We start from the raw sequence: 25,067 nt of genomic DNA, 5'->3' as shown, positions 1-25,067 counted from the left end.
GTTTTGTGTGTGAGTAGGAGGCACTTCAAATAAACTCGTTAGCTTGGTTTCATGCTGACAAGGTTGTCCAAATTATTGTGATGCTTCACAAACCTCTTACATATGTTACCATTATAATCAGTCATCACTGGACATATCTTCTTTATGCCAAACCTGTGGTTAAAAATTGTTGTCCAAGCGTATGAACAATAGAAGATGAAACACTGAATTATTTAGCCACTTGTCTCTGACTGTAGAATGGCAATGGGACTTCATCAAATTTTATGTGGTAAATGATCACCCAATATCATTTGATGATGGTTACTCCATCAACCTGCTCTTTCTCACTCTCACAGCATCATTTTCCATTTACTCTTAAACTTGGAACTGTTTGATCTGTGCAGATGATGGTTTTCATGCCAACGTGTCGTGCAGAATTACTGTTGCAACAACACAATCAGCTTGAACGTACACTGATTTTTCCTAATTTATGGGAAACATAATGTACTTCAGAACTCACACTATAACACTTTTAGAGAAACACAACAAATTTATATAACAAGAACAGTGAAGTCAGATTTCAAATTTGTCCACAGTTTATTATGACTACCTTTTTGCGTGGTTTTCCCGTTCGATACCCAAACTCTTCTACCTGAAATTAAAAGACACACATTTATTTATTTACTGGATACAAGTTTCATGGATCCATACAGAGATTAATTGCCCTGGATGTGCACTGTGCCAAAATTTTACCCATTGAAGATGCTAGTATAGTAATCTTACAAGTCAATAAATGCAGTTGTACAGTAAAAACACAGATACAGCAGTAATAAAAATCCTTAACAACATTAGAAATGAGACAATACATAGAGTTGTACAGAAATAACATAAATACAGTACTGACATAAGCAAACCAGCGTATTTATTAAATGATAATGACATACGTACAGTGGAGCCCCAGCAGCTGGAAACAGCTTCCTATTTGGGAAGAAGAATTTTTTATCCAAAAGCTAAAATGTTTATCAGTCTTCAATGTGCTTGTCTGCAACTACATCTATACTCTGCAAACTACTGCGAGGTGCATGGCAGAGTGTGAGTGCCTCCTCTATGGGGTGAGTAACAGTCTATCATTTTTATATTGTTGATAATGTGCAATAGACATGGAATGTGCTTGCTGTATGTGGATGCAGTTTGGTCTTGGTCAGCCATCTACAGGCTGCTGCCTCAGGGTGTGAGGACGATGGTACATTGCATGGACCATCTTAAGCATCACTTGTTCTGTCCATGGGCTCTGTTGCCGAGGCACCCTCCATAATACTTGACACAGGAGAACTGCACTCACCTTAATGTGAGTGGCAGGTTGTAACTCATTTGCATCACTCAAAGAAGAGGGCGGCATGTTGACTGGCCTCACCCATTCATTGTTTGAGGGGATGAGAGGTCATTTCTTCAGCATGGTCCGACAGCACAGGCAAATGGATGGTTTTGCTTGTTATATGGAGCTTCAATGTTATGCTATTATGGAGCCCCTTAGGGAAACAGCATCCCTGTCTTGCAAGAAGTCCAATGTGCACTCAGTATGTTTACCAGTGAGCATCATCTGAAATGTAGGGGCAACCCTGCCTTGTGGCTATTGAGGGTTGGGTTGCTGTCATCTGCACATTATGGCTCATGTCTACATTACTGACTCCTAACTCTTGGGTTCGGAGGCCATCCTTAGTTCATACGGGTGGCTAAAAGAAGTGGTGAAAACTATACTGGCCTTGTTCACAGGGTGCAAGCAGACATTACAACTTTCAGTATCGTACCCAGAAATAGTTGAGGTCATTTGGTTCAGAGCCAAGTGGAACATCTGAACTAGAGGTTCTGTAGATTCTGTGATGATTGTGACTGCATGTTTCTGGGCCTGTACTTTGGGTGGGGAACTTCACGATTCCTCTTGATGCAGTAGACAGAAGGAACAACTACTCGCATGGCAGGGTACTTGTGGAGAAAACGTGGAGGTCTCATAAGCTAGGTGATATTTGACATCCTCTGTTGAACACCTACGGGTCTTTACTGCAAAGTCAGACATTCAGAGTAAAGATGCTTTGAATGTCAAGACCGTAATGGCAGACTGCTGAAACAGTCATAAAAAAATCATTAAATTTACTACCCTCCAGGAAAGTTATTACTCCCAAGTTATACATGGAACCAATAGCTTGGTGGGCGCAAAGTACAAAGCTCCATAATATTTAATTAGGCAAGGAGCGTGCATTGAAAAAACATGCTAGACATAATAAAAGATGTAGTGTTTATTGCAACTGCCAAAAATAATATATCCGTTAAGGTCAAAATTGAGTATTTGGTGCCATAAATGCATTGTAAATTTGCATTTTAGTTTTCAAAATTATCTCTTTCTTCCTTACTATTGTGTTACTTATCTGATAGTGTGCTGAGACTGCTGTTTTGGTTCTGTTTAGCACCTCTTGTTCTATTTTCCCATCACTACTTAATACACTGAGTTCTTTGTCCTGTCTGTTCTGTTTAGAAAGCCATATTACTTTGCTTTTGTCTATGCTCACTATCAACTTTCCTCCTCAGTTCTTCATACCATTCCACCAATACTACATTATTGCATAGAGCAATTTTTGCAGGTTGACTGGTCATAGTCTCCATATTGCAAGCTTTGTTATTTGGGTTTGCCTCTTGCATGTTTTTGTTGCTTTATATAGAAAGATGTTAAAGAGTAAATGGATGGGGCTTTCACTTTGCTTGATTCCTTTATTCAATGGGAATTCTCCTGGTCTTTCACCATGACTAAGAACCACTCCTACTGGTTTTTGTATTGTTTATTTCATTGGTACACTCTTTACTGTCAGTGCTCCCCCCAAGTACTATCTTGGCACAGAGTCAAATGCAGCTTTTAGATCAAGAAACATGAGATAAAGATCCCAGTTCTTGGAAAGTGCTCTTCTCCATGGTTGTTCTTATAATGAAGATGTGGTCCTGTGTTTGCAATCCCAGCCTAAAAGCAGCCTGCCCCTCCTCCATATCCTCTTCCACCACCCTTATCAGTAACCTCTCCGATATACGAATGTAGTCTTTATAGACTACTCATGATAAACAGATAGCTCTTTAGTTATCACAGTCATATCTGGTCCCCTTATTATGCAATGATATAAGTTGTTCTTTCATTCCTCTGGGATCCCATTCTCCTCCCACAATCTCTGGAATAGCTAATTAAGTACCTTTACCATTTCTTCTCCAGCATACTTGATTATTTTTGGAGCTATCCAATCAGAGCATGCAGTGTTTTCTATTCTAACTTAGTCAACTGCCATTTTTACCTCCTTTAGTTTTTTGGTCTTGTATTATTTCATATTGCCTGGTGATAATTCCTTCTTCTTGTATTCCCACAACTTCACACCTCAAGCATTGCTGCTTTCTCTGACATTAGCGTACTTCCATTCTTAATGGTCCTTCTTTGCTTCCCATGTTTCCTTCTTGGTACTTTTATGCTTTTCCAGAAGTTCCTTGTGTTATTCTCTCAAGATTTCCTTCAACTTCCTTCACTACTCATTTTACTTCATTCTTTCTTTCGCTACACTCCGTCCTGCCTTCTTCCATATGGATAAAGTTTTAATGGATTGTAAACTCTTGGGAGAAGTGTATGCTGAGTAAGTGGATTAAGGATGAAAAAGACCCACTATAGTTTAATAATAAAATTCGAAAAATGCTGAGGAAACAGAGACTGTTCTACTCATAGTCCAGAAGAACGCAGAAATATGTACAGGGAAAAGTTAGTACAGCTTTCACCATCATACATCAATAAAAGACCTTCATGAGAAACTGAAAAAAACTGTATTCCTAAGTAAAATCACTAAGTGCATTACAGGTTCTATTTAGGCTCTCTTTGACCAGTATGGTGTTGCAACAGAAGACAGCAAAAGGAAAGACGAAGTTTTAAATTCTATGATTAAAAAATCATTCATGCAGGAGAATTGTACAGACATACCATCACTCACTGTCAAACACACTCCCATATGGAGAACAAAGAAATAGACATCTCTCGTAATGAGAAGCAACTGAAAGAATTGGGAAACAAATAAGTCACCTCGTCTGGATGAAATCCCATCTTGGTTATACAGAGAGTACTATTCAGTAATGACCCCTTACTTAGTTTGCATTTACCATGAATCTCGTACCCAGCATGAAGTCCCACGAGCCTCCAAAAAAGTACAAGTAACTCCCATACATAAGGGGGTGAAAGAAAGCACCTGCAAAATTATAGTCAAATATCCTAAGTGTCATATTCCTGAGAAACTGGGTGAATATGGTGAAGATTTGCATATTTCATTCATTGATTTTAAGAAGGCCTATGATTGTATACATCGCAAGAGTCTGCTCAGCTGTTTAAGGGAGTTTGGCATGGCAGATAAACTCATCAATCTGATAAAGATCTGTCTGAGTGTAGCACGTGCAAAGGTGAAGATGGGAAATCACATAACTGATAATTTGAAATTGTGACAGGACTCAGGCAAGGAGATGGGTTGTCCCCTATCATGTTCAACTTTGCTCTCGAGAAGATTGTACACAAGACTTCTAAGAGAATTAAGGAAAGAGACTGACATACTTAGCCTATTAAGACGACATCTGTTTACTCTCTAGGTCTGAAGAGGAGTTGGAGCAAATGACCAGAGCACTAAAGGAGGCTGCCAGCAAATTTGGGCTAAACATAAACGAAGCCAAGACAGAGTACCTTGTTATGACACATGGTCAAGGTCAGACTGCTGGTCGTTTACAATCATTGCAGGTGGGAGACCAGTCCTACAAGAGATTGCAAGAATTTAAATACCTAGGGCTACTTTTCACTGAGAACCCATCATGTGAAGCAGAGATCAATGCCAGAATACAAGCAGGAAACTGATCTTACCATGGCCTAGCACAGCTGCTTCGGTCCAGATATCTCTCCAGACAATTCAAGATTCAACTATACAAAACCCTGACCTTATTTGTTGTTCTATATGGCTGTGAGACATGGAGTATCCGGAAACAGGACTTCCATAAGCTCCTCATTTTTGAGAGAAAAGTGCTTTGGAAGATCTTCGGTCTGGTTCTGGATGCTGACACATGGGAATGGAGGATCAGACACAACCAAGAGCTTGAGGAACTGTACCAGCAGCCCAACAAAGCAGGAACTGTCAAAGCCAAACGAATCCAGTGGGCCAGATGGAAGATCACAGATGGTCTTGGCAGCTCCTGGATTTCACACCTACAGGAAAGAGAGCCCAATGTTGGAGGGATGGCCTCCATGAAGATTTAAACCAAGCATCAATAGATGTGGACAGATGGTGGATAGCAGCAATGGACAGAATACAATGGAGGAGGAAACTTGTAGCAGCATGCAGTCCACTGGGCCTGGAGAAGAAGTAGTCATATTGCTGCAGAATTCTTGGAAATATTTTGAGATTGAATGTAACAAATTTCCTTGATAGAGAAAACCTCTATCCACGAATAAAAATGGATTTAGAAAACAATACTTGTCCAAAACACAGTTTACCATTTTCTCACTGCAGAACACAGATGAAGTGCAACAAGCAGATTCCATATTCCAAGATTTGTTTGTGTTTGACACAGTGTGCTATTGCAGACATTTGGCGAAGGTCCAAGCATGCAGAATACGTTCTGAAATATGTCAGTTTCTCAAAGACTTTTTAAGTAAAAGAACACAGTACATTGTCTGGGATGGCAGTATTTATCAGAGATGAAGTATTGTCAGAAGTGCTCCAGGGAAGTGTGATAGGACTGCTCTTGTTATCTACACACATTATCATTCTGACAGACAGGGTGAACATCAGTCTGTGACTGTTTGCAGGTGATGCTGTGATGCTTTAGTGTACAGCAAAAGTGTTATCATTGAGTGACTATACGAGGATACCAGATGACTGACAGAAATTCTTATTGGTATGCTACATGACAGCTTGCTCTATATGTAGAAAAATGTAAGATAGTGCAGATGAGGAGATATGGAGTGGAATGAGCACATAAGTTCAGTTGTAGGGAAGGTGAAGGTTGACTTTGGTTCATTTGGGGAATTCTAGGAAATTGTAGCTCATCTATAAAGAAAACTCCTGCAACCCATTCTCGAATACAGCTCAATTTCTTTGGGATCCCTGCAAGGTCAGATTAAAGGTATAAAGCATTGATGTAATTGAGAGGGATACTGCTAGATTTGTTGTGGGTAGGCTGGATCAACACATGAATATTACAGAATTGCTTTTTGAACTCAGATGGGAATCCCTGGAAGAATACTTTCTTTTCATGAAACACTAATGAGAAGTTGTAAAGAACGAGCAATTGTGATCAACTGCAGGCCAATTCTACTGCCACCAACATACATCTCGCGTAAATACTGTGAAGACAAGATAAGAGATTATTAGGGCTTGTATGGTGACATGTAGACAGTCATTTCTTCCTCAATCCATTTGCAAGTGGAACATGAAAGGGAATGACTATCAGTAGTACAAGGTACCCTCTGCCATGCACAGTTTTGTGGCTTGTGCAGTATGCATGTAGCTAATAATAGTTTAGAAGAAGCATGAGTTGCTCAAGATGGTAAACTGTCTGGTAAATTTGCATTACAAGCTCATCAACAAAATAAAAAGAATAGTCCAACATACATACATTGTTTTGAAACAATGGAAAGTCCAGATTGGAATATCAACAATATTATGAAAAGGATAGATTACTATTTGCTGTCTGTAAAGATGACACACTGAGTTGCAGACAGGCACACAATGAGGAGACTGTTATGCATAAGCTTTCAGTCAAAAACTTCTTCAGAAAATAAAAATGAACATGCATTCTCACAAGCAAGCATGCGCCCCCCCCCCCCCCCCCACCCCCACCGCCACGCCCCTCTACCGCTATCTACAGCCACTCATGCTAGACTGACAGTCAGCTTTACTGTGATTAATGATGTATCCTTTCCATAATATATTATTTTTACTTAGATGTGAAAATATTTTGAATGTTTGATCTTTGTGAGAAGTGGGTTGAACATTACATTGCCAGTGTTCTTTGTACTAATGACAGTCTTTTTATTACTATTTGTCTTATTATTATAATGGATACACTTCATGGTATTGGTTTCATGACTGTAGGTTTTTTAATTGTTTCACAGAGGTTATGGTCTTTATAATGAAACATATGAGAGGGAGTAAGTAGTTATAATGCCTGAACACTTTACAGCAGTAAGTCCTTCTATTTACTGTAGATTTGATTATAATTACTCTGTTTTTAGAACAAGGAATACCTTTTGTGAATAAGTAGAGTATCCCCAGAAAATAATGCTGTATGAGATGCTGCTGCTGCTGCTTCTGTCTACAGACAATACATTTCCACTGTACACCTAGTCTTGTCAGAGAACAAGGGCACTCTACATTTGTGGTTAAAAACTGAGGACAGATTGTCAATACACATCCAGAATAATGAGGGCAGAGGTCAGAAACTTGAGGGACTGCACAATAATAGCTCACCAGTCTGATCTACAGTTGTAAGGAGATTTGCTGATGGCCCCTTAATGCTATAGCAAAAGGCATTCACTAATAGTAATTATAGTTAAATGCTTTTTAAAAACCACAAAAGGTACCTACAGGCAAATAACAATATATCAGAATATTATTGATATCACATTAATACCACAGATGAGGCTGCATGTGAAAGGAAGTTTGCATCATGTGGGAGAGGAAAAGACATCTCACTAACTGAAAGTGTTGTTTTGTGATAAAATTGTGTAAAAAGACGGTTACATTCTATTGCGAGTGCGAACACTAATAATCGGTGTTGTGCGCTTTAGTATTACATTATGCTACAAGTCACAGAATGAACAAAGATAATAAACTACTTCTGTCTGAGGTGTCAGAGGAGATGGATGTACTACAAACATGCCGAAAAGGAATCTTACATTGTTAATGGCAGACATGTTGAATTTTCAATTACTGAGATTTTGATGTTAAATTGTATGTAGAAAGAAGAGTAAGTTACAATTGTAAAAGGAAAATTTAGAATATAAACAACTAAGACAATGTAACCAAGTTTATTTCAAGACATAAAAGGTACTTTGGAGTTTCATTTCAGTGATAACTAAACACAAAATTCATATACTGGTATGACTCATGTAAACTAAATGGGCAGATGCATATTGGAAAGTCAGGGAGAGTTGCAGCTTACATGGTCAAATTCATTTTTTAAAGTAAATTTCTGAGAAGAAAAATAATAATTTTTCTACATGTAAATCCTTTGGCGCGGATATCCAATGGACATTTGAGCTCTGTTAATGCACACAAACAGATGCCATGAGATTTATGTAAACACTGATCACATTTTTTAAATTCTGTCTAAATCATCAGACAAGTCAACCAATCTGTGAAGAATGAGCTCAATCTACAGAGGCCTGATCAGTATAGTAGAATGGAGACCTAGTGCAGGACCACAGAAAGGAAGAAGTATAGACTGAAGTAATGGTGAAAAAGAAATTTAATAATAACAAGAAAGAGAAAGATAAATAAAAAAGAACTGATATAAAAATGAAATAGAAGTTAATGATTTTCGATGTGTTTTGTGCATGTTAGGTATATATACTAACACAGGTGCACTGTTTTTCATGCAAGCATCTGGTGGATACAAAGAGCAAATTGCTGTGCAGTCGGGTACATCATAAACAAATTTCTGTTGCAGTGATCATCAGAAAAGCAGGCACATGCGCAGGAATTATTCTTCTGTACAATCTGAATTGCTTTAACATTTAAGCATTGAGTAGGAATAGTATACTTGGTCTCTACAGTTTCCACAGAATTGTGTTATAAATCTTGTACTTCTTTCTGTGGATTTGATATTTATGTTTTATGGGTGAAAATTGTACAGTATTATCTAGGTACTAATTATTAGAAAGCGTATTGCTCATTAAATAAACAGATTAGTGAGGGACTCTTGCGGGTTATGGTATTAACTAGACAACAGTATAAAACTGACAACAAAAGGTAGGGTAATATACAGCCAATGGAAGCAACAGGAATAGGTGCTCAGCCTCCACAACTAGTCAAGGAGAGGTAGATCCTTTGACCACTATTTTGCAGAAGTTACTGCTTCTAATAAGTTGAAGGTATCTCAGCCAAACAAACAGAGATGTCAACTAAACAAACAGAGATGTTGTCTCAAGTCACAAGTATTTGAACTCAAGTTTTTGAAGTAGTGCAAAAACAAGAAGAGATCTCTATGAAGTTAGCTGAACTTGGAAGAATGCATGAGAGTTTCCTGCAGGAAACACAGAAGATAACTCAGGAAATTTCAGACATTAAGTCAAGGCAGGATGATGTGAAATCAAACTTAGCGCAAATCACAGAAACTAAAGGACTTGTTTCAGGGAAAGAAAAAGCAAATAGAACAGAATTTCAATGAATATAAGCAGTTTCTTTCACAGGAAATATATACTTGGGCTGGGACAAAGGAGAGACAAGTTATCCATTGCACAAATAAAAGCATATCTGAGCAGTCATTAACTTGTATGTAGATAATTTACCTGACGAGAGTTTTGTAAAACATGAACTACAAGAAGCCAAAAGCCAAATTGGTTCAGATTTCTTGGAGTGGAAAGCACAGTTATCAAAATTGATACAGAACCTGAGCAGAGAAGTAGAAGAAATGCAGGGGGCTATAAAGGAAAGTCACACTGAATTACAGCATACTGAGATTCATCCCACAGTTAAGAAACAAGTGAGGAGCAGTCACATCAGCTGATCAGCGCAACAATCAACAGTTCTCAGAATCACCATGAGAGCTTAGTGCTAGTGCAACGAATTGTTCCTGTGATATTCATTGAGCTTTTGAATGTAAACATGTGTCACATCAGTGCTCTTGGAAGAAAGCTGTGGTGGTTATGTGGCACTGTTGTTGTTCCTGCATAGTGATTTGCAAAGATGGAAAAAATTGAGATTCGAGCAGTGATTAAGTGCTTCGTAAAGAAGGATATGAAAGCAAAGGACATTCATGCTGATTTCCAGAATACACTGGGGGACTCTGCTCCTTCATTTACAACTGTTGCCAAGTGGACAAATGAATTTAAATTTGGTCAGGACAGCTTAAATGATGATCCACACTGTGGCCAGCCAAGGAGTGTCACTACTCCAGAAATCATTACAAAAATGCATAAAATGGTCATGGAGGATTGCCAATTGAAAGTGCATGAAACTGCTCATGCATGCCAGATGTCATGTGAAAGGGTATATCACATTTTAACCGAAGAATTAGAAATGAAAAAATTATCTGCAAGATGGGTGCCGCGATTCTTAATGCACGCCTGCGCATATGTGCTGTCACCATGGCAAAATTACATGAACTAAGGTATGACTTGTTGCCACACCATGAGGCGTAGCGCCGTATAACAATCCTGCCTTGGAGGCCATTAAGTGGGAGATGTGTCTCAGAGCTGGAGAGTGACAGATGGTGCCACAAGACAGGACGCGCACGTAGTTTATGTATCAGCTGATAGAGGACAATATTGAATAGGGGGAATGTGATTTTAGTTTCGATTGTGACCACTAGAGTGCACTAAAGAAATAGAATGTTTTTCATAAACTGTTCTAGTATTTTCATAAAGTGTTATGTCTTTTTGTGTATGTAAAATGTTATAAATGTGTTTTAGCAGTATGAATGATGCGTGAGTGTGATTTAAGGTTAATATGAAGATAATTGTTTAACGAGTTATGTTGTAAAATTTAGTGTGGGAACATTTTGAAGAAGTATGGATATGGACAAAGGGGATTTTTGTAGAATAGATTTTTAAAGTAAGTTTATGGTAAAGGGAAAGTTAATTCAGGTATAAATAACAATAATAAATAACTTTATGCATAAACAAAACTTCAGCATATTAGATAATAATGTCGGTAAAAAGTGCAGTTGTGAGGTTTACTATTTTGCAATTGGTTATGGATGAAAAGTGCGGACTGACGCGGGAGAATGTTGTTTTGCTATTGGCTGTTAAGTAAACTAACCAATGGTAAATAAATATTCTTTGCGCGCTTTTCTCTGCTGGTAGAGAAGACTTAGTGTTCTAGAGAAGGAGTCGAAGCCTAGCCATGAAACAGATCAGACATGTGTAGTAGTAGTTCCGATGGAAATGATAAGTTGCCAGATCTAGCAAAGTTTCAAACATCAAAAGTGTTGGAAAGTGACAGCATAATTATTCCGATGTGTGTGCAGAAATTTCAGAATTTTTAAGTGAATTTTGTAATGAGGAAAGACATATATTCCACACAGCGTATTGAGTAGGTCGCTGGCTAAAAACTGTGACTGTATTTGGTACCGACAGACTTAATATTTGGCGAGCATTATCAATCAAAAACAATCAGTATTTTTGTAGCTATTATGTTTTCGGGAAATGCAACACCATAAACTTGCTAACATGAATGAAAGGGATTGTCAGTGATTGTTTTAAGACTATCACGGAGTTGGCAGTGATACTTGTTCACCTAAGTTTCAGAATATATTAATTGAGGACAAAATTTCCAAACTTTCATTTCGTGTTTCTCCCGAAACGTAGATTAGTGACTTCAATTGCAGCCTGGTTCATGTTGAAGTACAGTAGCTTTCACTCGGCTTTCCTACTGATGATCTGCTGAGACAATGTTCACAGGTAGGTGCAAGTTCATCGTAAAGGGACGGAAAGAACCGCGCCGCTGCAACCAGGCTTACTCACCTGATATGGCTCTGTCAGACTTCCATCTCTTCCCAAAACTGAAAATTTTTTTTTGGTGGACTGAACATCCATTTCAAACAAAGAATTGATAGCCGGAGTTGACAACTATTTTGCAGGCCTGAAGGAAAATCATTTTTGATATGGTATCAAGGCACTGGAACATTATTGGACCAAGTGATTAATCTACAAGGAGACTACATTGAAAAATAAAAAAAAAGTTTCAGTGATGTAAGTACTTCTCTTCTATTCTGTTCCGAGAACTTTTCAAACCACCCTCAATCACCACCATCCACAAATATTTATTCAGCATGGTTAATGGAAGAAAAGTTAATGAAATACAAACAGTTCCAACCATTCTTACTGGATGGAAAGAAAATAAATTCATTCATATTTATATGCAGTTTTCACAGTGCATTACTACAAGTATGGAATGCGAGAGAGAAAATCAGTTATGTTTCCTGATACAAGTGACAGCAATCCGTGGGCAACAGATATCATAGATTCATATGAAAATTGTGGTCAATGTGAGCATGCATGCCTCACAAAATATTGGTCCAAAGAAATACAATAATGTCTTCAGAAAGAAGTGTTCAGTTCAGAACCATTTTCATTTAGGAACAGCACATTAGGCTGGTACTTTGAGAAATGTCTAAGTAGAGCAAGGTGATCCATTTCCACAAAGGGACATTTTACGAATGTTGAAATCCAATTTACATGAAAGAGAGAAACTGATTAAAGTTCAGAGGAGAATTTAGAAGGCTTTTAGTTATTTATTCTATTGATTTCATCTAAGAAGCTGTCAGGAACAGGTCAGTATCTAAGAGTCATTATGTAAAGGGAAGTGTGTGCAATAATAATAACATACAAATGAACCAACAGCTGTTCTTTGTTGTTGTGGTCTTCAGTCCAGGGACTGGTTTGATGCACCTCTCCATGCTACTCTGTCCTGTGTAAGCCTCTTCATCTCTGAACAACTACTGCAACTTACATCCTTCTGAATCTGCTTGATGTATTCATCTCTTGGTCTCCCTCTACGATGTTTACCATCCATGCTTCCCTCCAATACTAAATTGGTGATTCCTTGATGGATCAGAACATGTCCTACCAACTGATCTCTTCTTCTAGTCAAGTTGTGCCACAAATCCCTCTTCTCCCCAATTCTTTCCAGTACCTCCTTCCTAGTTATGTGATCTAACCATCTAATCTTCAGCATTCTTCTGTAGCACCACATTTCAAAAGCTTCCAATCTCTTCTTGTCTAAACTGTTTATCGTCCACGTTTCACTTCCATACATGGCTTCATTCCACACAAATACTTTCAGAAAAGGCTTCCTGACACTTAAATCTGTACTTGATGTTAAAAAATTTCTCTTCTTCAGAAACGCTTCCCTTGCCGTAGCCAGACTACATTTTATATCCTCTCTACTCCAACCATCATTAGGTATTTGCTCCCCAAATAGCAAAACTTATCTACTACTTTAAGTGTCCTGGTTCCTAATCTAATTCCCTCAGCATCATCTGATTTAATTTGACTACATTCCATTATCCTCGTTTTGCTTTTGTTGTAGTTCATCTTAAATGAGTTTGTATCTGTTCTTGGGCGCCATGACCGACCTCATTTGAACTCTTCTGTCAAGAGAGTTAATTTGGAGCTGGAACGGCTGCTCATGTCGGGTGCGGGGTCACACATTGGTGTGGTTCATGTTGATTCTGTCAGTAGGTGGGATTATACTAGGCATGGCCTTCACCTCAACAGGAAGGGGAAGGGTAAATTGGCTGGGGAAATAGCAGGAAAGTTAAAGGGGGGAGGCACTGTCATGAGTGGTAAAATACCAGTGGTTATAGGATTCAGAAAAGACCCTTTTTTAGGGTAGGGAGGACAGAAAGAAAACAAATTTTAAGAGAGGTTAGAACTGAGACAAACCTTCAGTTTGAGAAAGAAATCAAAAAACATAATTCCAGCTTATTACATCAACATAAACAGCCATTGGTTAAGAATTTTCAACTGTCAGCAGATATTTTAACTCCATCCAATTTTAAGTCAGTCAATGTGAAATGTCAGCTATCTTTATTGCATCAAAATATTCGAGGACTGAGAAATAAAATTAATGAATTAACTATCTGCATAGATGAATTAGAGTCTTCAAACCCAGCTGACATAATCTGCCTCTCTGAACATCATGTGACCACTGGTATAGAACTTTTAAGTGTTACAGGGTTTAGGTTAGCATCTCACTATTGTAGATCAGAAATGGAGAAAGGAGGAGTTGCCACATTCATCAGGAACTGTCATAAATTTAAGAACATAGACATTCATAAATTTTGCCTAGAACAGCATATGGAAGCATGTGCAACAGAATTAGATTTTCACAAAAAATCTTTCATAATATTAAGTGTATATCGAGCACCTGCAGGTAACTTTAATCTGTTTGTAAACCACCTTGAAGCTGTACTGGCCCATTTAACAACCAAAAACAAAGAAATAGTGGTCGCTGGTGATTTCAATGTAGATTTCCTTAAAGACTCTCCCAATAAGAACCTATTTGAGTTAGTAACACTATCATTCAACTTAATTCCCACAGTAAAGTTCCCCACTAGGATAACCACTTGCTCACAAACAGCCATTGATAATATCTTTATAGAAAAGTCAAATGAACAAAATTATATTACAAAACCAATAGTCAATGGCCTCTCAGACCATGACATGCAGTTCCTTCTGTTAAATGTTAATACTGAACAGGATATAAAATCTGTTAAATCTGAGCTCAAGAGGGTAATCAGTAAGCCAAAAATTGATTATTTTAGGACACTCCTCAGAGACATTCACTGGACTGATGTTTACAGTGCTCATGGCATGAATGAAAAATATAACATTTTTGCTAATAAAGTGCTTACCTTATTTGAACACTGCTTTCCCCCAAAACTTACCAAGGTTAGAGCAAAGTCTACAAAGAAGCCATGGATTACTCGAGGAATAGGGGTATCTTGTAAAACAAAAAGAAAACTGTATCTGTCAATCCGAAACATTTCCAATGTTGATGCTATAGCACATTATAAGAAATACTGCAAAATATTAAAGACTGTAATACGGATGTCAAAGCAAATATATTACAAGGAAAAGATAGTCATATCAGATAACAAAATAAAGACAATATGGGATATAGTGAAGGAGGAGACCGGTAGAACCAGACATGAAGAGGAACAAATAGCATTAAGAGTAAATGATGCATTGGTGACAGATGTGTATAGTGTTGCAGAACTTTTTAACAAACATTTTATAACTGTTACTGAAAAGATGGGGTTGTCAGGTTCGGTAGATGCTGCTATGGATTACCTTAGACCAGACATTTCAAGTAACTTCCATAATATGAATTTGACCCTCACTACCCCAACAGAAATAATGTCCATCATAAAATCTTTAAAATCAAAAACATCTAGTGGGTATGATGAAATATCAACAAAGTTAATTAAAGAATGTGATTCTGAGCTAAGTAACATATTAAGCTATCTGTGTAACCAGTCGTTTATCAGTGGAATATTTCCCGAATGGCTGAAATATGCTGAAGTTAAGCCACTGGTTAAGAAGGGAGATAAAGAAATAGCATCAAATTTCCGTCCAATTTCACTGTTGCCAGCATTCTCAAAAATTTTTGAAAAAGTAATGTACAGTCGTCTTTATAACCATCTTATCTCAAATAACATACTGTCAAAGTCACAGTTTGGATTTCTAAAAGGTTCTGATATTGAGAAGGCTATCTACACTTACAGTGAAAATGTACTTAATTCATTAGACAAAAAATTGCAGGCAACTGGTATATTTTGTGATCTGTCAAAGGCATTTGACTGTGTAAATCACAATATCCTTTTAAGTAAACTAGAATATTATAGTGTAACAGGAAATGCTGCAAAATGGTTCAAATCTTATATCTCTGGCAGGAAACAAAGGGTGTTATTAGGAAAGAGACATGTATCAAGCTATCAGGCATCATCCAACTGGGAACTAATTACATGTGGGGTCCCACAAGGTTCCATTTTGGGGCCCTTACTTTTTCTTGTGTATATCAATGACCTTTCATCAGTAACATTACCAGATGCCAAGTTTGTTTTGTTTGCTGATGATACAAACATTGCAATAAATAGCAAATCAAGTGTAGTCTTAGAAAGATCAGCCAATAAAATATTTGTAGACATTAATCACTGGTTCCTAGCCAATTCTTTGTCACTAAACTTTGAAAAAACACACTACATGCAGTTCAGAACTTGTAAGGGGTGTCCCAAGAGTATATGTCTAACATATGATGACAAGAAGATAGAAGAAGTGGACGGTGTTAAATTCTTGGGATTACAGCTTGATAATAAATTCAACTGGGAGGAGCACGCCACAGAACTGCTAAAGCGTCTTAACAAATCTCTGTTTGCAATGCGAATTTTGTCAGACATAGGGGATATAAAAATGAAAAAACTGGCATACTATGCTTACTTTCATTCCATAATGTCATATGGGATTATTTTCTGGGGTAATTCATCAAGCCAAGCTAAAGTTTTCCGGGCACAAAAACGTGCAGTAAGAATTATATGTGGTGTGAACTCAAGAACATCCTGCAGAAGCCTGTTTAGAGAACTAGGGATACTAACTACAGCTTCCCAATATATTTATTCCTTAATGAAATTTGTCATTAAAAATATATCACTTTTTCAAACCAACAGCTCAATTCATGGAATCAATACTAGAAATAAGAATAATCTTCACAAGGATTTAAAGTCACTTAGTCTTGTACAAAAAGGTGTGCATTATTCAGGAACACACATTTTCAATAACTTGCCAGCAGCCATAAAAAGCTTAACAACCAATGAAATTCAGTTTAAGAGAAGCCTAAAGGATTTATTGGTGGCCAACTCCTTCTACTCCATTGATGAATTTCTGAGGAAAACCAACTGATTTGTATATAAGTACAACATAACTTCTGCACAATTTCAGTGCAGTAATGTGTTCACTGAAAATTTGTGTGTGTGTGTGTGTGTGTGTAAGTATAATCTAACTTCTGCACCATTTCAGTGCAGTAATGTGTTCATTGTAAATAAGTATTACAGTAGTTGTATTACATGTTTCTTACCTTATAAATAAATATAAAACTTTTTTATTTTAAATTCAGTGCAATAGTATTTGTAAAATGACTCTTAGTGTTCATTAAAAAATGACGATCATTCCACTTGGGACCTGTGGAATGGTACATTAGCTTATTTGTTTTAGTTTAAATATTTGTCATGTATTGTTGTTTTTCTGACATGTTCCACATCCTGGAGGACCTCCTCACTACGGATCAATTGGAATGAAAGTAAAAAAAAAAAAAAAAAAAAAAAAAAAAAAAAAAAAAAAAAAAAAAAAAAAAAAAAATCCTCCTTTCGACACTGTCCATTTTGTTCAGCTGCTCTGCCAGGTCCTTTGCTGTCTCTGCAGAATTACAATATCATTGATAAACCTTAAAATTTTTATTTCTTCTTCATGGATGTTAATTCCTACTCCAAAATTTTCTTTTCTTTCCTTTACTGTTCAATATACAGATTGAACAACGTCAGGGATAGACTACAACCCACAAATTGTAAATAGCCTTTTGCTCCCTGTTTTTTTACCCCTGCCAACTTTAGAATTTGAAAGAAAATATTCCAGTCAGCATTTTCAAAAGCTTTCTATAAGTTTACAAATGCTAGAAACATAGGTTTGCCTTTTCTTATCTGTTTTCTAAGATACATTGTAGGGTCAGTATTGTCTCACTTGTTCCAACATTTCTACAGAATCCACACTGATCTTCCCCGAGGTTGGCTTCTACCAGTCTGTAAAGAATTCGTGTTAGCATTTTGCAACCGTGGATTATTAAACTGATAGTTCTGTAATTTTCACACCTGTCAACACCTGCTTTCTTTAGGACTGGAATTATTATATTCTTTTTGAAGTCTGATGGTATTTCGGCTGTCTCATACATCTTGTTCACCAGATGTAAGAGTTTTGTCATGGCTGGCTCACTCAAGGCTATCAGTAGTTCTAATGGAATGTGGTCCACTGCTGGTGCCTTGTTTCGACTTAGGTCTTCCAGTGCTCTGTCAAATTCTTCATGCAGTATCATATCTCCCATTTCATCTTTATCTATGTCCTCTTCCATTACCATAATATTTCCCTCAAGTACATTGCCCTTGTATAGACCCTCTACGTACTCCTTCGATCTTTCTACTTTCCCTTCTTTGCTTAGGACTGGTTTTCCATTTGAGCTCTTGATATTCATACAGGTGGTTCTCTATTCTCCAAAGGTCTGTTTAATTTTCCTGTAGGCTGTATCTACTTTACCCCTAGTGATATGTGCTTCTACATCCTTACATTTGTCCTCTAGCCAGCCCTGTGTAGGCATTTTACACTCCCTATCAGTCTGATTTCTGAGGCATTTTTATTCCTTTTCACCTGCTTCATTTTCTGCATTTTTATATCTTCTTCTTTCATCAGTTAAATTCAATATATCTTCTGTCACCCAAGGTTTTTTTACTAGTCATCGTATTTTTGCTTTCTTCACTATTTCATCTCTCAAAGCTACCCAGTCTTCTTCTTTTGTGTTTCTTTCCCCTGTTCTTGTCAACCGTTCCCTAATACTCTTTCTGAAATTCTCTAAAATATCTGGTTCTTTCCGTTTATCCAGGTCCCATATTCTTGAATTCCTACCTTTTTGCAGTTTCTTCAGTTTTAATCTACAGTTCATAACCAATAGATTGTGGTCAGAATCCACATCTTCCACTGGAAATGTCTTAAAATTTAAAACATGTCTTACTGATATATAATCTGTCTGTCTCCAGGTCTCTTCCACGCATAAGTATTCTTTCATGATTCTTAAACCAAGTGTTCTAACCCCATTCCATATTCAGCTACTACTTTTCCTTCTCTTCCTTTTCCTACAATCAAATTCCAGTCCCCAATGATTATTAAATGTTCATCTCCTATAACTATCTGAATAATTTCTTCATTCCTATTTTTTATTCATTATTAAACCTACTCCTGCATTACCGTTACCTGATTCTGTACTTATAACCCTGTATTCACCTGACCGGAAGACTTGTTCCTCCTGCTACCAAACTTCACTAATTCCCACTACATCTAACTTTAACCCATCCATTTCCCTTTTTTAAGTTTTCTAACCTGTCCGATTAAGGGATCTGACATTCCATGTTCCTATCCGTAGAACACCTGTTTTGTTTCTCCTGATAACAATGTCCTCCTGAGTAGTCCCTGCCCAGAGATCCAAATGGGGGACTATTTTACCTCCAGAATATTTTACCCACGAGGACCACATCATCATTTAACAATACAGTAAAGCTACATGCCCTCAGGAAAAATTACAGCTGTAGTTTCCCCTTGCTTTCAGCCATTCACAGTACCAGCACAGCAAGGCCGTTTTGGTTAAAGTTATAAGGCCAGATCAGTCAATCATCCAGACTGTTGCCCCTGCAATTACTGAAAAGGGTGCTGCCCCTCTTCAGGAACCACATGTTTGTCTGGCCTTGATACAGATGCCCCTCCATTGTGGTTGCACCTATGGTACGGCTATCTGTATTACTAAGGCACGAAAGCCTCCCCACCAATGGCAAGGTCTGTGGTTCATGAGTCTTGTATATCCTATAATTTATATATGTGTGACGATGCTGGCACTGTTTCATGTTTAGCATTTGACGATGCCACTTTCGCTCCAGTATATTAGGCACAGTTTTTTTAATTTTATTTATTTATTTATTTATTTTTTTATAAAACTGGTATGTCTTGTCAAATTTAAAGCTCACAAGTTTTCACGTGTATGTCAGTAATACTTGTAATCATTGCCTATTTTATTGTTTTAAGCTGTAGATAATCCACTAGTTGTATTTGTGTTTTCCCCAAATTTTCCTGCAGATATGAAGATGGTTATTGCTGACCAAAACCGGTAGTCCAAGGACCTACAAATCTGTGACCATTGATGTGAAATAAAAGAAAGTTATTCTACATTTGCAGGTCACTGGTCCACACACCCAAGAGGATGCCATCATCATTTAACCATACAATAAAGCTGCACACCGCTGGGAAAAATTACAGCTGTAGTTTCCCCTCACTTTCAGCCGTTTGCAGTACCAGTGCAGCAAGATTGTTTCGGTTGATGTTACAAGGCTATCAGTCTATCATCCACATTGTTGACCATGCAACTACTGAAGAGGCTGCTGTCCCACTTCAGGAATCACTCATTTGTCTGGCCTCTCAACAGATACCCCTCTGTTGTGGTGGTACCTACAATATGGCTATCTATATCACTGAGGCATGGAAGCCTCCCCACCAGTGGCAAGGTCCATGGTCCCCTGGGGGAATGCTACAGAAGTTAATGAAAATTGCGCTATGCGGCAATCTTATAATAACAGCTACCAATTTTGCAGAAATATATCAAATGGAGAAAACCATCAGTTTAGAATAAATCATAGTTGTCCAAACAGACACTACAAATCAAATAATAATTACCAGCAGTGGAATAACATGAATAATCATACTCCACAGCAGTTATTCATGACAAACGATGAGATTGATTGGAGAGCATGTACCCCACCAATAATAAGTGAAATAGTCAAGGAGGCAGCTAGGAATAATGGGCAGGCAACATTAATTTGACTAACTACAGCTGTGTAGAAGTGATCATGGACAGAAGTAGGGGCTATGCTTTGAATGTCAATTTTTTGAGATTCAAGGAGGGAAAACATATGAGAGAGGAATTATGCTTGGACACCAGCAAATCACAGACTGTGCCTGTGTCAGAAATAATAGCAGTAGTTGAAGATAAACCAGTAGTAATAAGTTTGGACATTGGAGCATTGGCAAATGTCTTATCAGAAACGTTATTAAAGATGGTCTGACAGACAAAAGCTTCACCTATACTGCCAGTTTAGAAGTGCAAAATTTTTGAGGCTTTGGCACAGGACCACGGAGTATTCAAGTGCAGACAGAATTAAATACAAAGCTAGGAAATGCAGCAATTAAATGCACGTTCTTAGTCATAAAGAATTTGCAGGCTGACTATATTTTTGAAGTAGAATGGATCCGTGAGAAGAGCACAAAATTAGACTGCTCAACAGGGAAGTAATATTCCAGATCAATGGAGCTATAAATTCAGTAGATTTAGTAAGAAGAGCCAGTTGTTGTTGTTGTTGTGGTCTTCAGTCCTGAGACTGGTTTGATGCAGCTCTCCATGCTACTCTATCCTGTGCAAGCTTCTTCATCTCCCAATACTTACTGCAGCCTACATCCTTCTGAATCTGCTTAGTGTATTCATCTCTTGGTCTCCCTCTACGATTTTTACCCTCCACTCTGCCCTCCAATATTAAATTGGTGATCCCTTGATGCCTCAGAACATGTCCTACCAACCGATCCCTTCTTCTAGTCAAGTTGTGCCACAAACTTCTCTTCTCCCCAATCCTATTCAATACTTCCTCATTAGTTACGTGATCTACCCATCTAATCTTCAGCATTCTTCTGTAGCACCACATTTCAAAGGCTTCTATTCTCTTCTTGTCCAAACTATTTATCGTCCATGTTTCACTTCCATACATGGCTACACTCCATACAAATACTTTCAGAAACGACTTCCTGACATTTAAATCTATACTCGATGTTAACAAATTTCTCTTCTTCAGAAACGCTTTCCTTGCCATTGCCAGTCTACATTTTATATCCTCTCTACTTTGACCATCATCAGTTATTTTGCTGCCCAAATAGCAAAACTCCTTTACTACTTTACGTGTCTCATTTCCTAATCTAATTCCTGCAGCATCACCCAATTTAATTCGACTACATTCCATTATCCTTGTTTTGCTTTTGTTGATGTTCATCTTACAGCCTCCTTTCAAGACACTGTACATTCTGTTCAACTGCTCTTCCAAGTCCTTTGCTGTCTCTGACAGAATTACAATGTCTTCGGCGAACCTCAAAGTTTTTATTTCTTCTCCATGGATTTTAATACCTACTCCAAATTTTTCTTTTGTTTCCTTTACTGCTTGCTCAATATACAGACTGAATAACATCAGGGAGAGGCTACAACCCTGTGTCACTCCCTTCCCAACCACTGCTTCCCTTTCATGTCCCTCGACTCATAACTACCATCTGGTTTCTGTACAAATTGTAAATAGCCTTTCGCTCCCTGTATTTTACCCCTGCCACCTTCAGAATTTGAAAAAGGGTATTCCAGTCAACATTGTCAAAAGCTTTCTCCAGGTCTATAAATGCTAGAAATGTAGGTTTGCCTTTTCTTAATCTGGCTTCTAAGATAAGTCGTAGGGTCAGTATTGCCTCACGTGTTCCCATATTTCTACAGAATCCAAACTGATCTTCCCCGAGGTCGGCTTCTACCAGTTTTTCCATTCGTCTGTACAGAATTCGCGTTAGTATTTTGCAGCTTATTAAACTGACAGTTCGGTAATTTTCGCATCTGTCAACACCTGCTTTCTTTGGGATTGGAATTATTATATTCTTCTTGAAGTCTGAGGATATTTTGCCTGTCTCATACATTTTGCTCACCAGATGGTAGAGTTTTTTCAGGACTGGCTCTCCCAAGGCTGTCAGTAGTTCTAATGGAATGTTGTCTACTCCCGGGGCCTTATTTCGACTTAGGTCTCTCAGTGCTCTATCAAATTCTTCTTGCAGTATCATATCTCCCAGTTCATCTTCATCTACATCCTCTTCCATTTCCATAATATTGTCCTCAAGAACATCGCCCTTGTATAGTCCCTCTATATACTTCTTCCACCTTTCTGCTTTCCCTTCTTTGCTTAGAACTGGGTTTCCACCTGAGCCCTTGATATTCATGCAAGTGGTTCTCTTTTCTCCAAAGGTCTCTTTAATTTTCCTGTTGGCAGTATCTATCTTACCCCTAGTGAGGTAAGCCTCTACATCCTTACATTTGCACTCTAGCCATTTTGCACTTCCTGTCAATCTCATTTTTGAGGCGTTTGTATTCCTTTTGCCTGCTTCATTTACTGCATTTTTATATTTTCTCCTTTCATCAATTAAATTCAGTATTTCTTCTGTCACCCAAGGATTTCTACTAGCCCTCGTCTTTTTACCTACTTGATCCTCTGCTGCCTTCACCACTTCATCCCTCAAAGCTATCCATTCTTCTTCTACTGTATTTCTATGCCCCATTCTTGTCAATTGTTCATTTATGCTCTTCCTGAAACTCTCTACAACCTCTGGTTCTTTCAGTTTATCCAGGTCCCATCTCCTCAAATTCCCACCTTTTTGTAGTTTCTTCAGTTTTAATCTACAGTTCATAACCAATAGATGGTGGTCAGAGTCCACATTTGCCCCTGGAAATGTCTTACAGTTTAAAACCTGGTTCCTAAATCTCTGTCTTACCATTATATAATCTATCTGAAATCTGTCAGTATCTCCAGGGTTCTTCCAAGTATACAACCTTCTTTCATGTTTCTTGAACCAAGTGTTAGCTATGATTAAGTTATGCTCTACACAAAACTCTACCAGGTGGCTTCCTCTTTCATTTCTTAGTCCCAATCCATATTCACCTACTATGTTTCCTTCTCTCCCTTTTCCTACTCTCGAATTCCAATCACCCATACTATTAAATTTTCGTCTCCCTTCACTACCTGAATAATTTCTTTTATCTCATCATACATTTCATCAATTTCTTCGTCATCTGCAGTGCTAGTTGGCATATAAACTTGTACTACTGTTGTAGGCATGGGCTTCGTGTCTATCTTGGCCACAATAATGCGTTCACTATGTTGTTTGTAGTAGCTTACCCGAACTCCTATTTTTTTTATTCATTATTAAACCTACTCCTGCATTACTCCTATTTGATTTTGTATTTATAACCCTGTATTCACCTGACCAAAAGTCTTGTTCCTCCTGCCACCGAACTTTGGTAATTCACACTATATCTAACTTTAACCTATCCATTTCCCTTTTTAAATTTTCTAATCTACCTGCCGAATGGGGGACTATTTTACCTCCAGAATATTTTACCCAAGAGGATGCCATCATCATTTATCCATACAGTAAAGCTGCATGCCCTCGGAAAAATTACAGCCGTAGTTTCCCATTGCTTTCAGCCGTTAAGAAGAGCCAGTACACATGGTAAATATTGCTGAAGTGGATAGGTAGACACAGTGCATGGAACAACATTATGAATCCGCCAAGTGTCAAGTAAATTCTATAGAATTAATAACTTTGGGTACACAATCACAACAAAAATTGTCTGTCTTAGAGCACCTAACTCTTAAACAGAAACAACAGTTTAACCATCTTCTGTCAGAATACTCCAGAGTTTTTGAGGAGGGACCAGGAAAAATAAAGGGGTATACATGTCATTTCGATGTTTTTCCCCATGAACAATTTTTTCACAGTTTCTGTTCAGTTCCTTGGCACCAGCGACCGGCAGTCAGTGAAGAATGTTAAAATAGGATGTATCTGAGACTTCTACAACTCCATATTGTAGCACCCTAAACATGGAGGAAAGGTAAGATTATTTCTTGACGTGAGGGTCATAACTAAAATAATTGCACCCATGTGAACACATCAGGAGAATATAGATGAACTAATTCAAAAACTTCACATGTAAGAAACATCAATTTCTAAGCCTCATACTGTCTGAGAAAACCTAATGAGGAATCATGGAAATACACAGCATTCATTTATGAAGTGTGGTGTTATCAAGTTTAAGTGGTTCCATTTGGACTAAATGTTAGAGCTGGGATATTTATTTCAGCTGTGGACTTCGTCCTAGGGCTAGAAATTTTATGAAAAGTGCTTGCAATGTTTAAGGATGTAGATATAATGGTAAACTTGCAGAAATCGGATTTTCCAATTGAGAACATGAAATTTTTGACCCCTGATAGATGCAAAGTTTATTCTACCAGATACAGAAGAGAGAAGAGCTGTGAAGAATTTTTCAATCCTGAGAATGCAAAAACAATTTAAAGGATTTATAGGGTTGACCTCATTTTTAGGTGGTTTCTACCCAATCAATTAATGAATGCAGAACCAGTATTGAATCTATTAAGGATAAATGTAATGTGACAATGGATGTCAGTCTACTTTTGAAGCAATTAAGGATGCCCTTGATGAATGCTAAGATTTTATTTCATCTGAACACTTCATTGGAATTTAGTTTGGTTATGTTTCATTTCATTTTTTACTGGTCTTTCTAATCATTTGTTGTACAAGGTATACAGTATGATATTGGACAAGTCATTGTGATTTGCAATACACACTTTTAAATCACACAAGAATATTTACATTGATTTAGGTTTAATATTATCACAACTGAAAATTCAGCTTTCATACATGA

Source organism: Schistocerca serialis, chromosome 4, assembly GCF_023864345.2.
Source record: "Schistocerca serialis cubense isolate TAMUIC-IGC-003099 chromosome 4, iqSchSeri2.2, whole genome shotgun sequence".
Lineage (NCBI taxonomy): Eukaryota > Metazoa > Arthropoda > Insecta > Orthoptera > Acrididae > Schistocerca > Schistocerca serialis.
Note: the sequence above shows the minus strand (reverse complement) of the source record.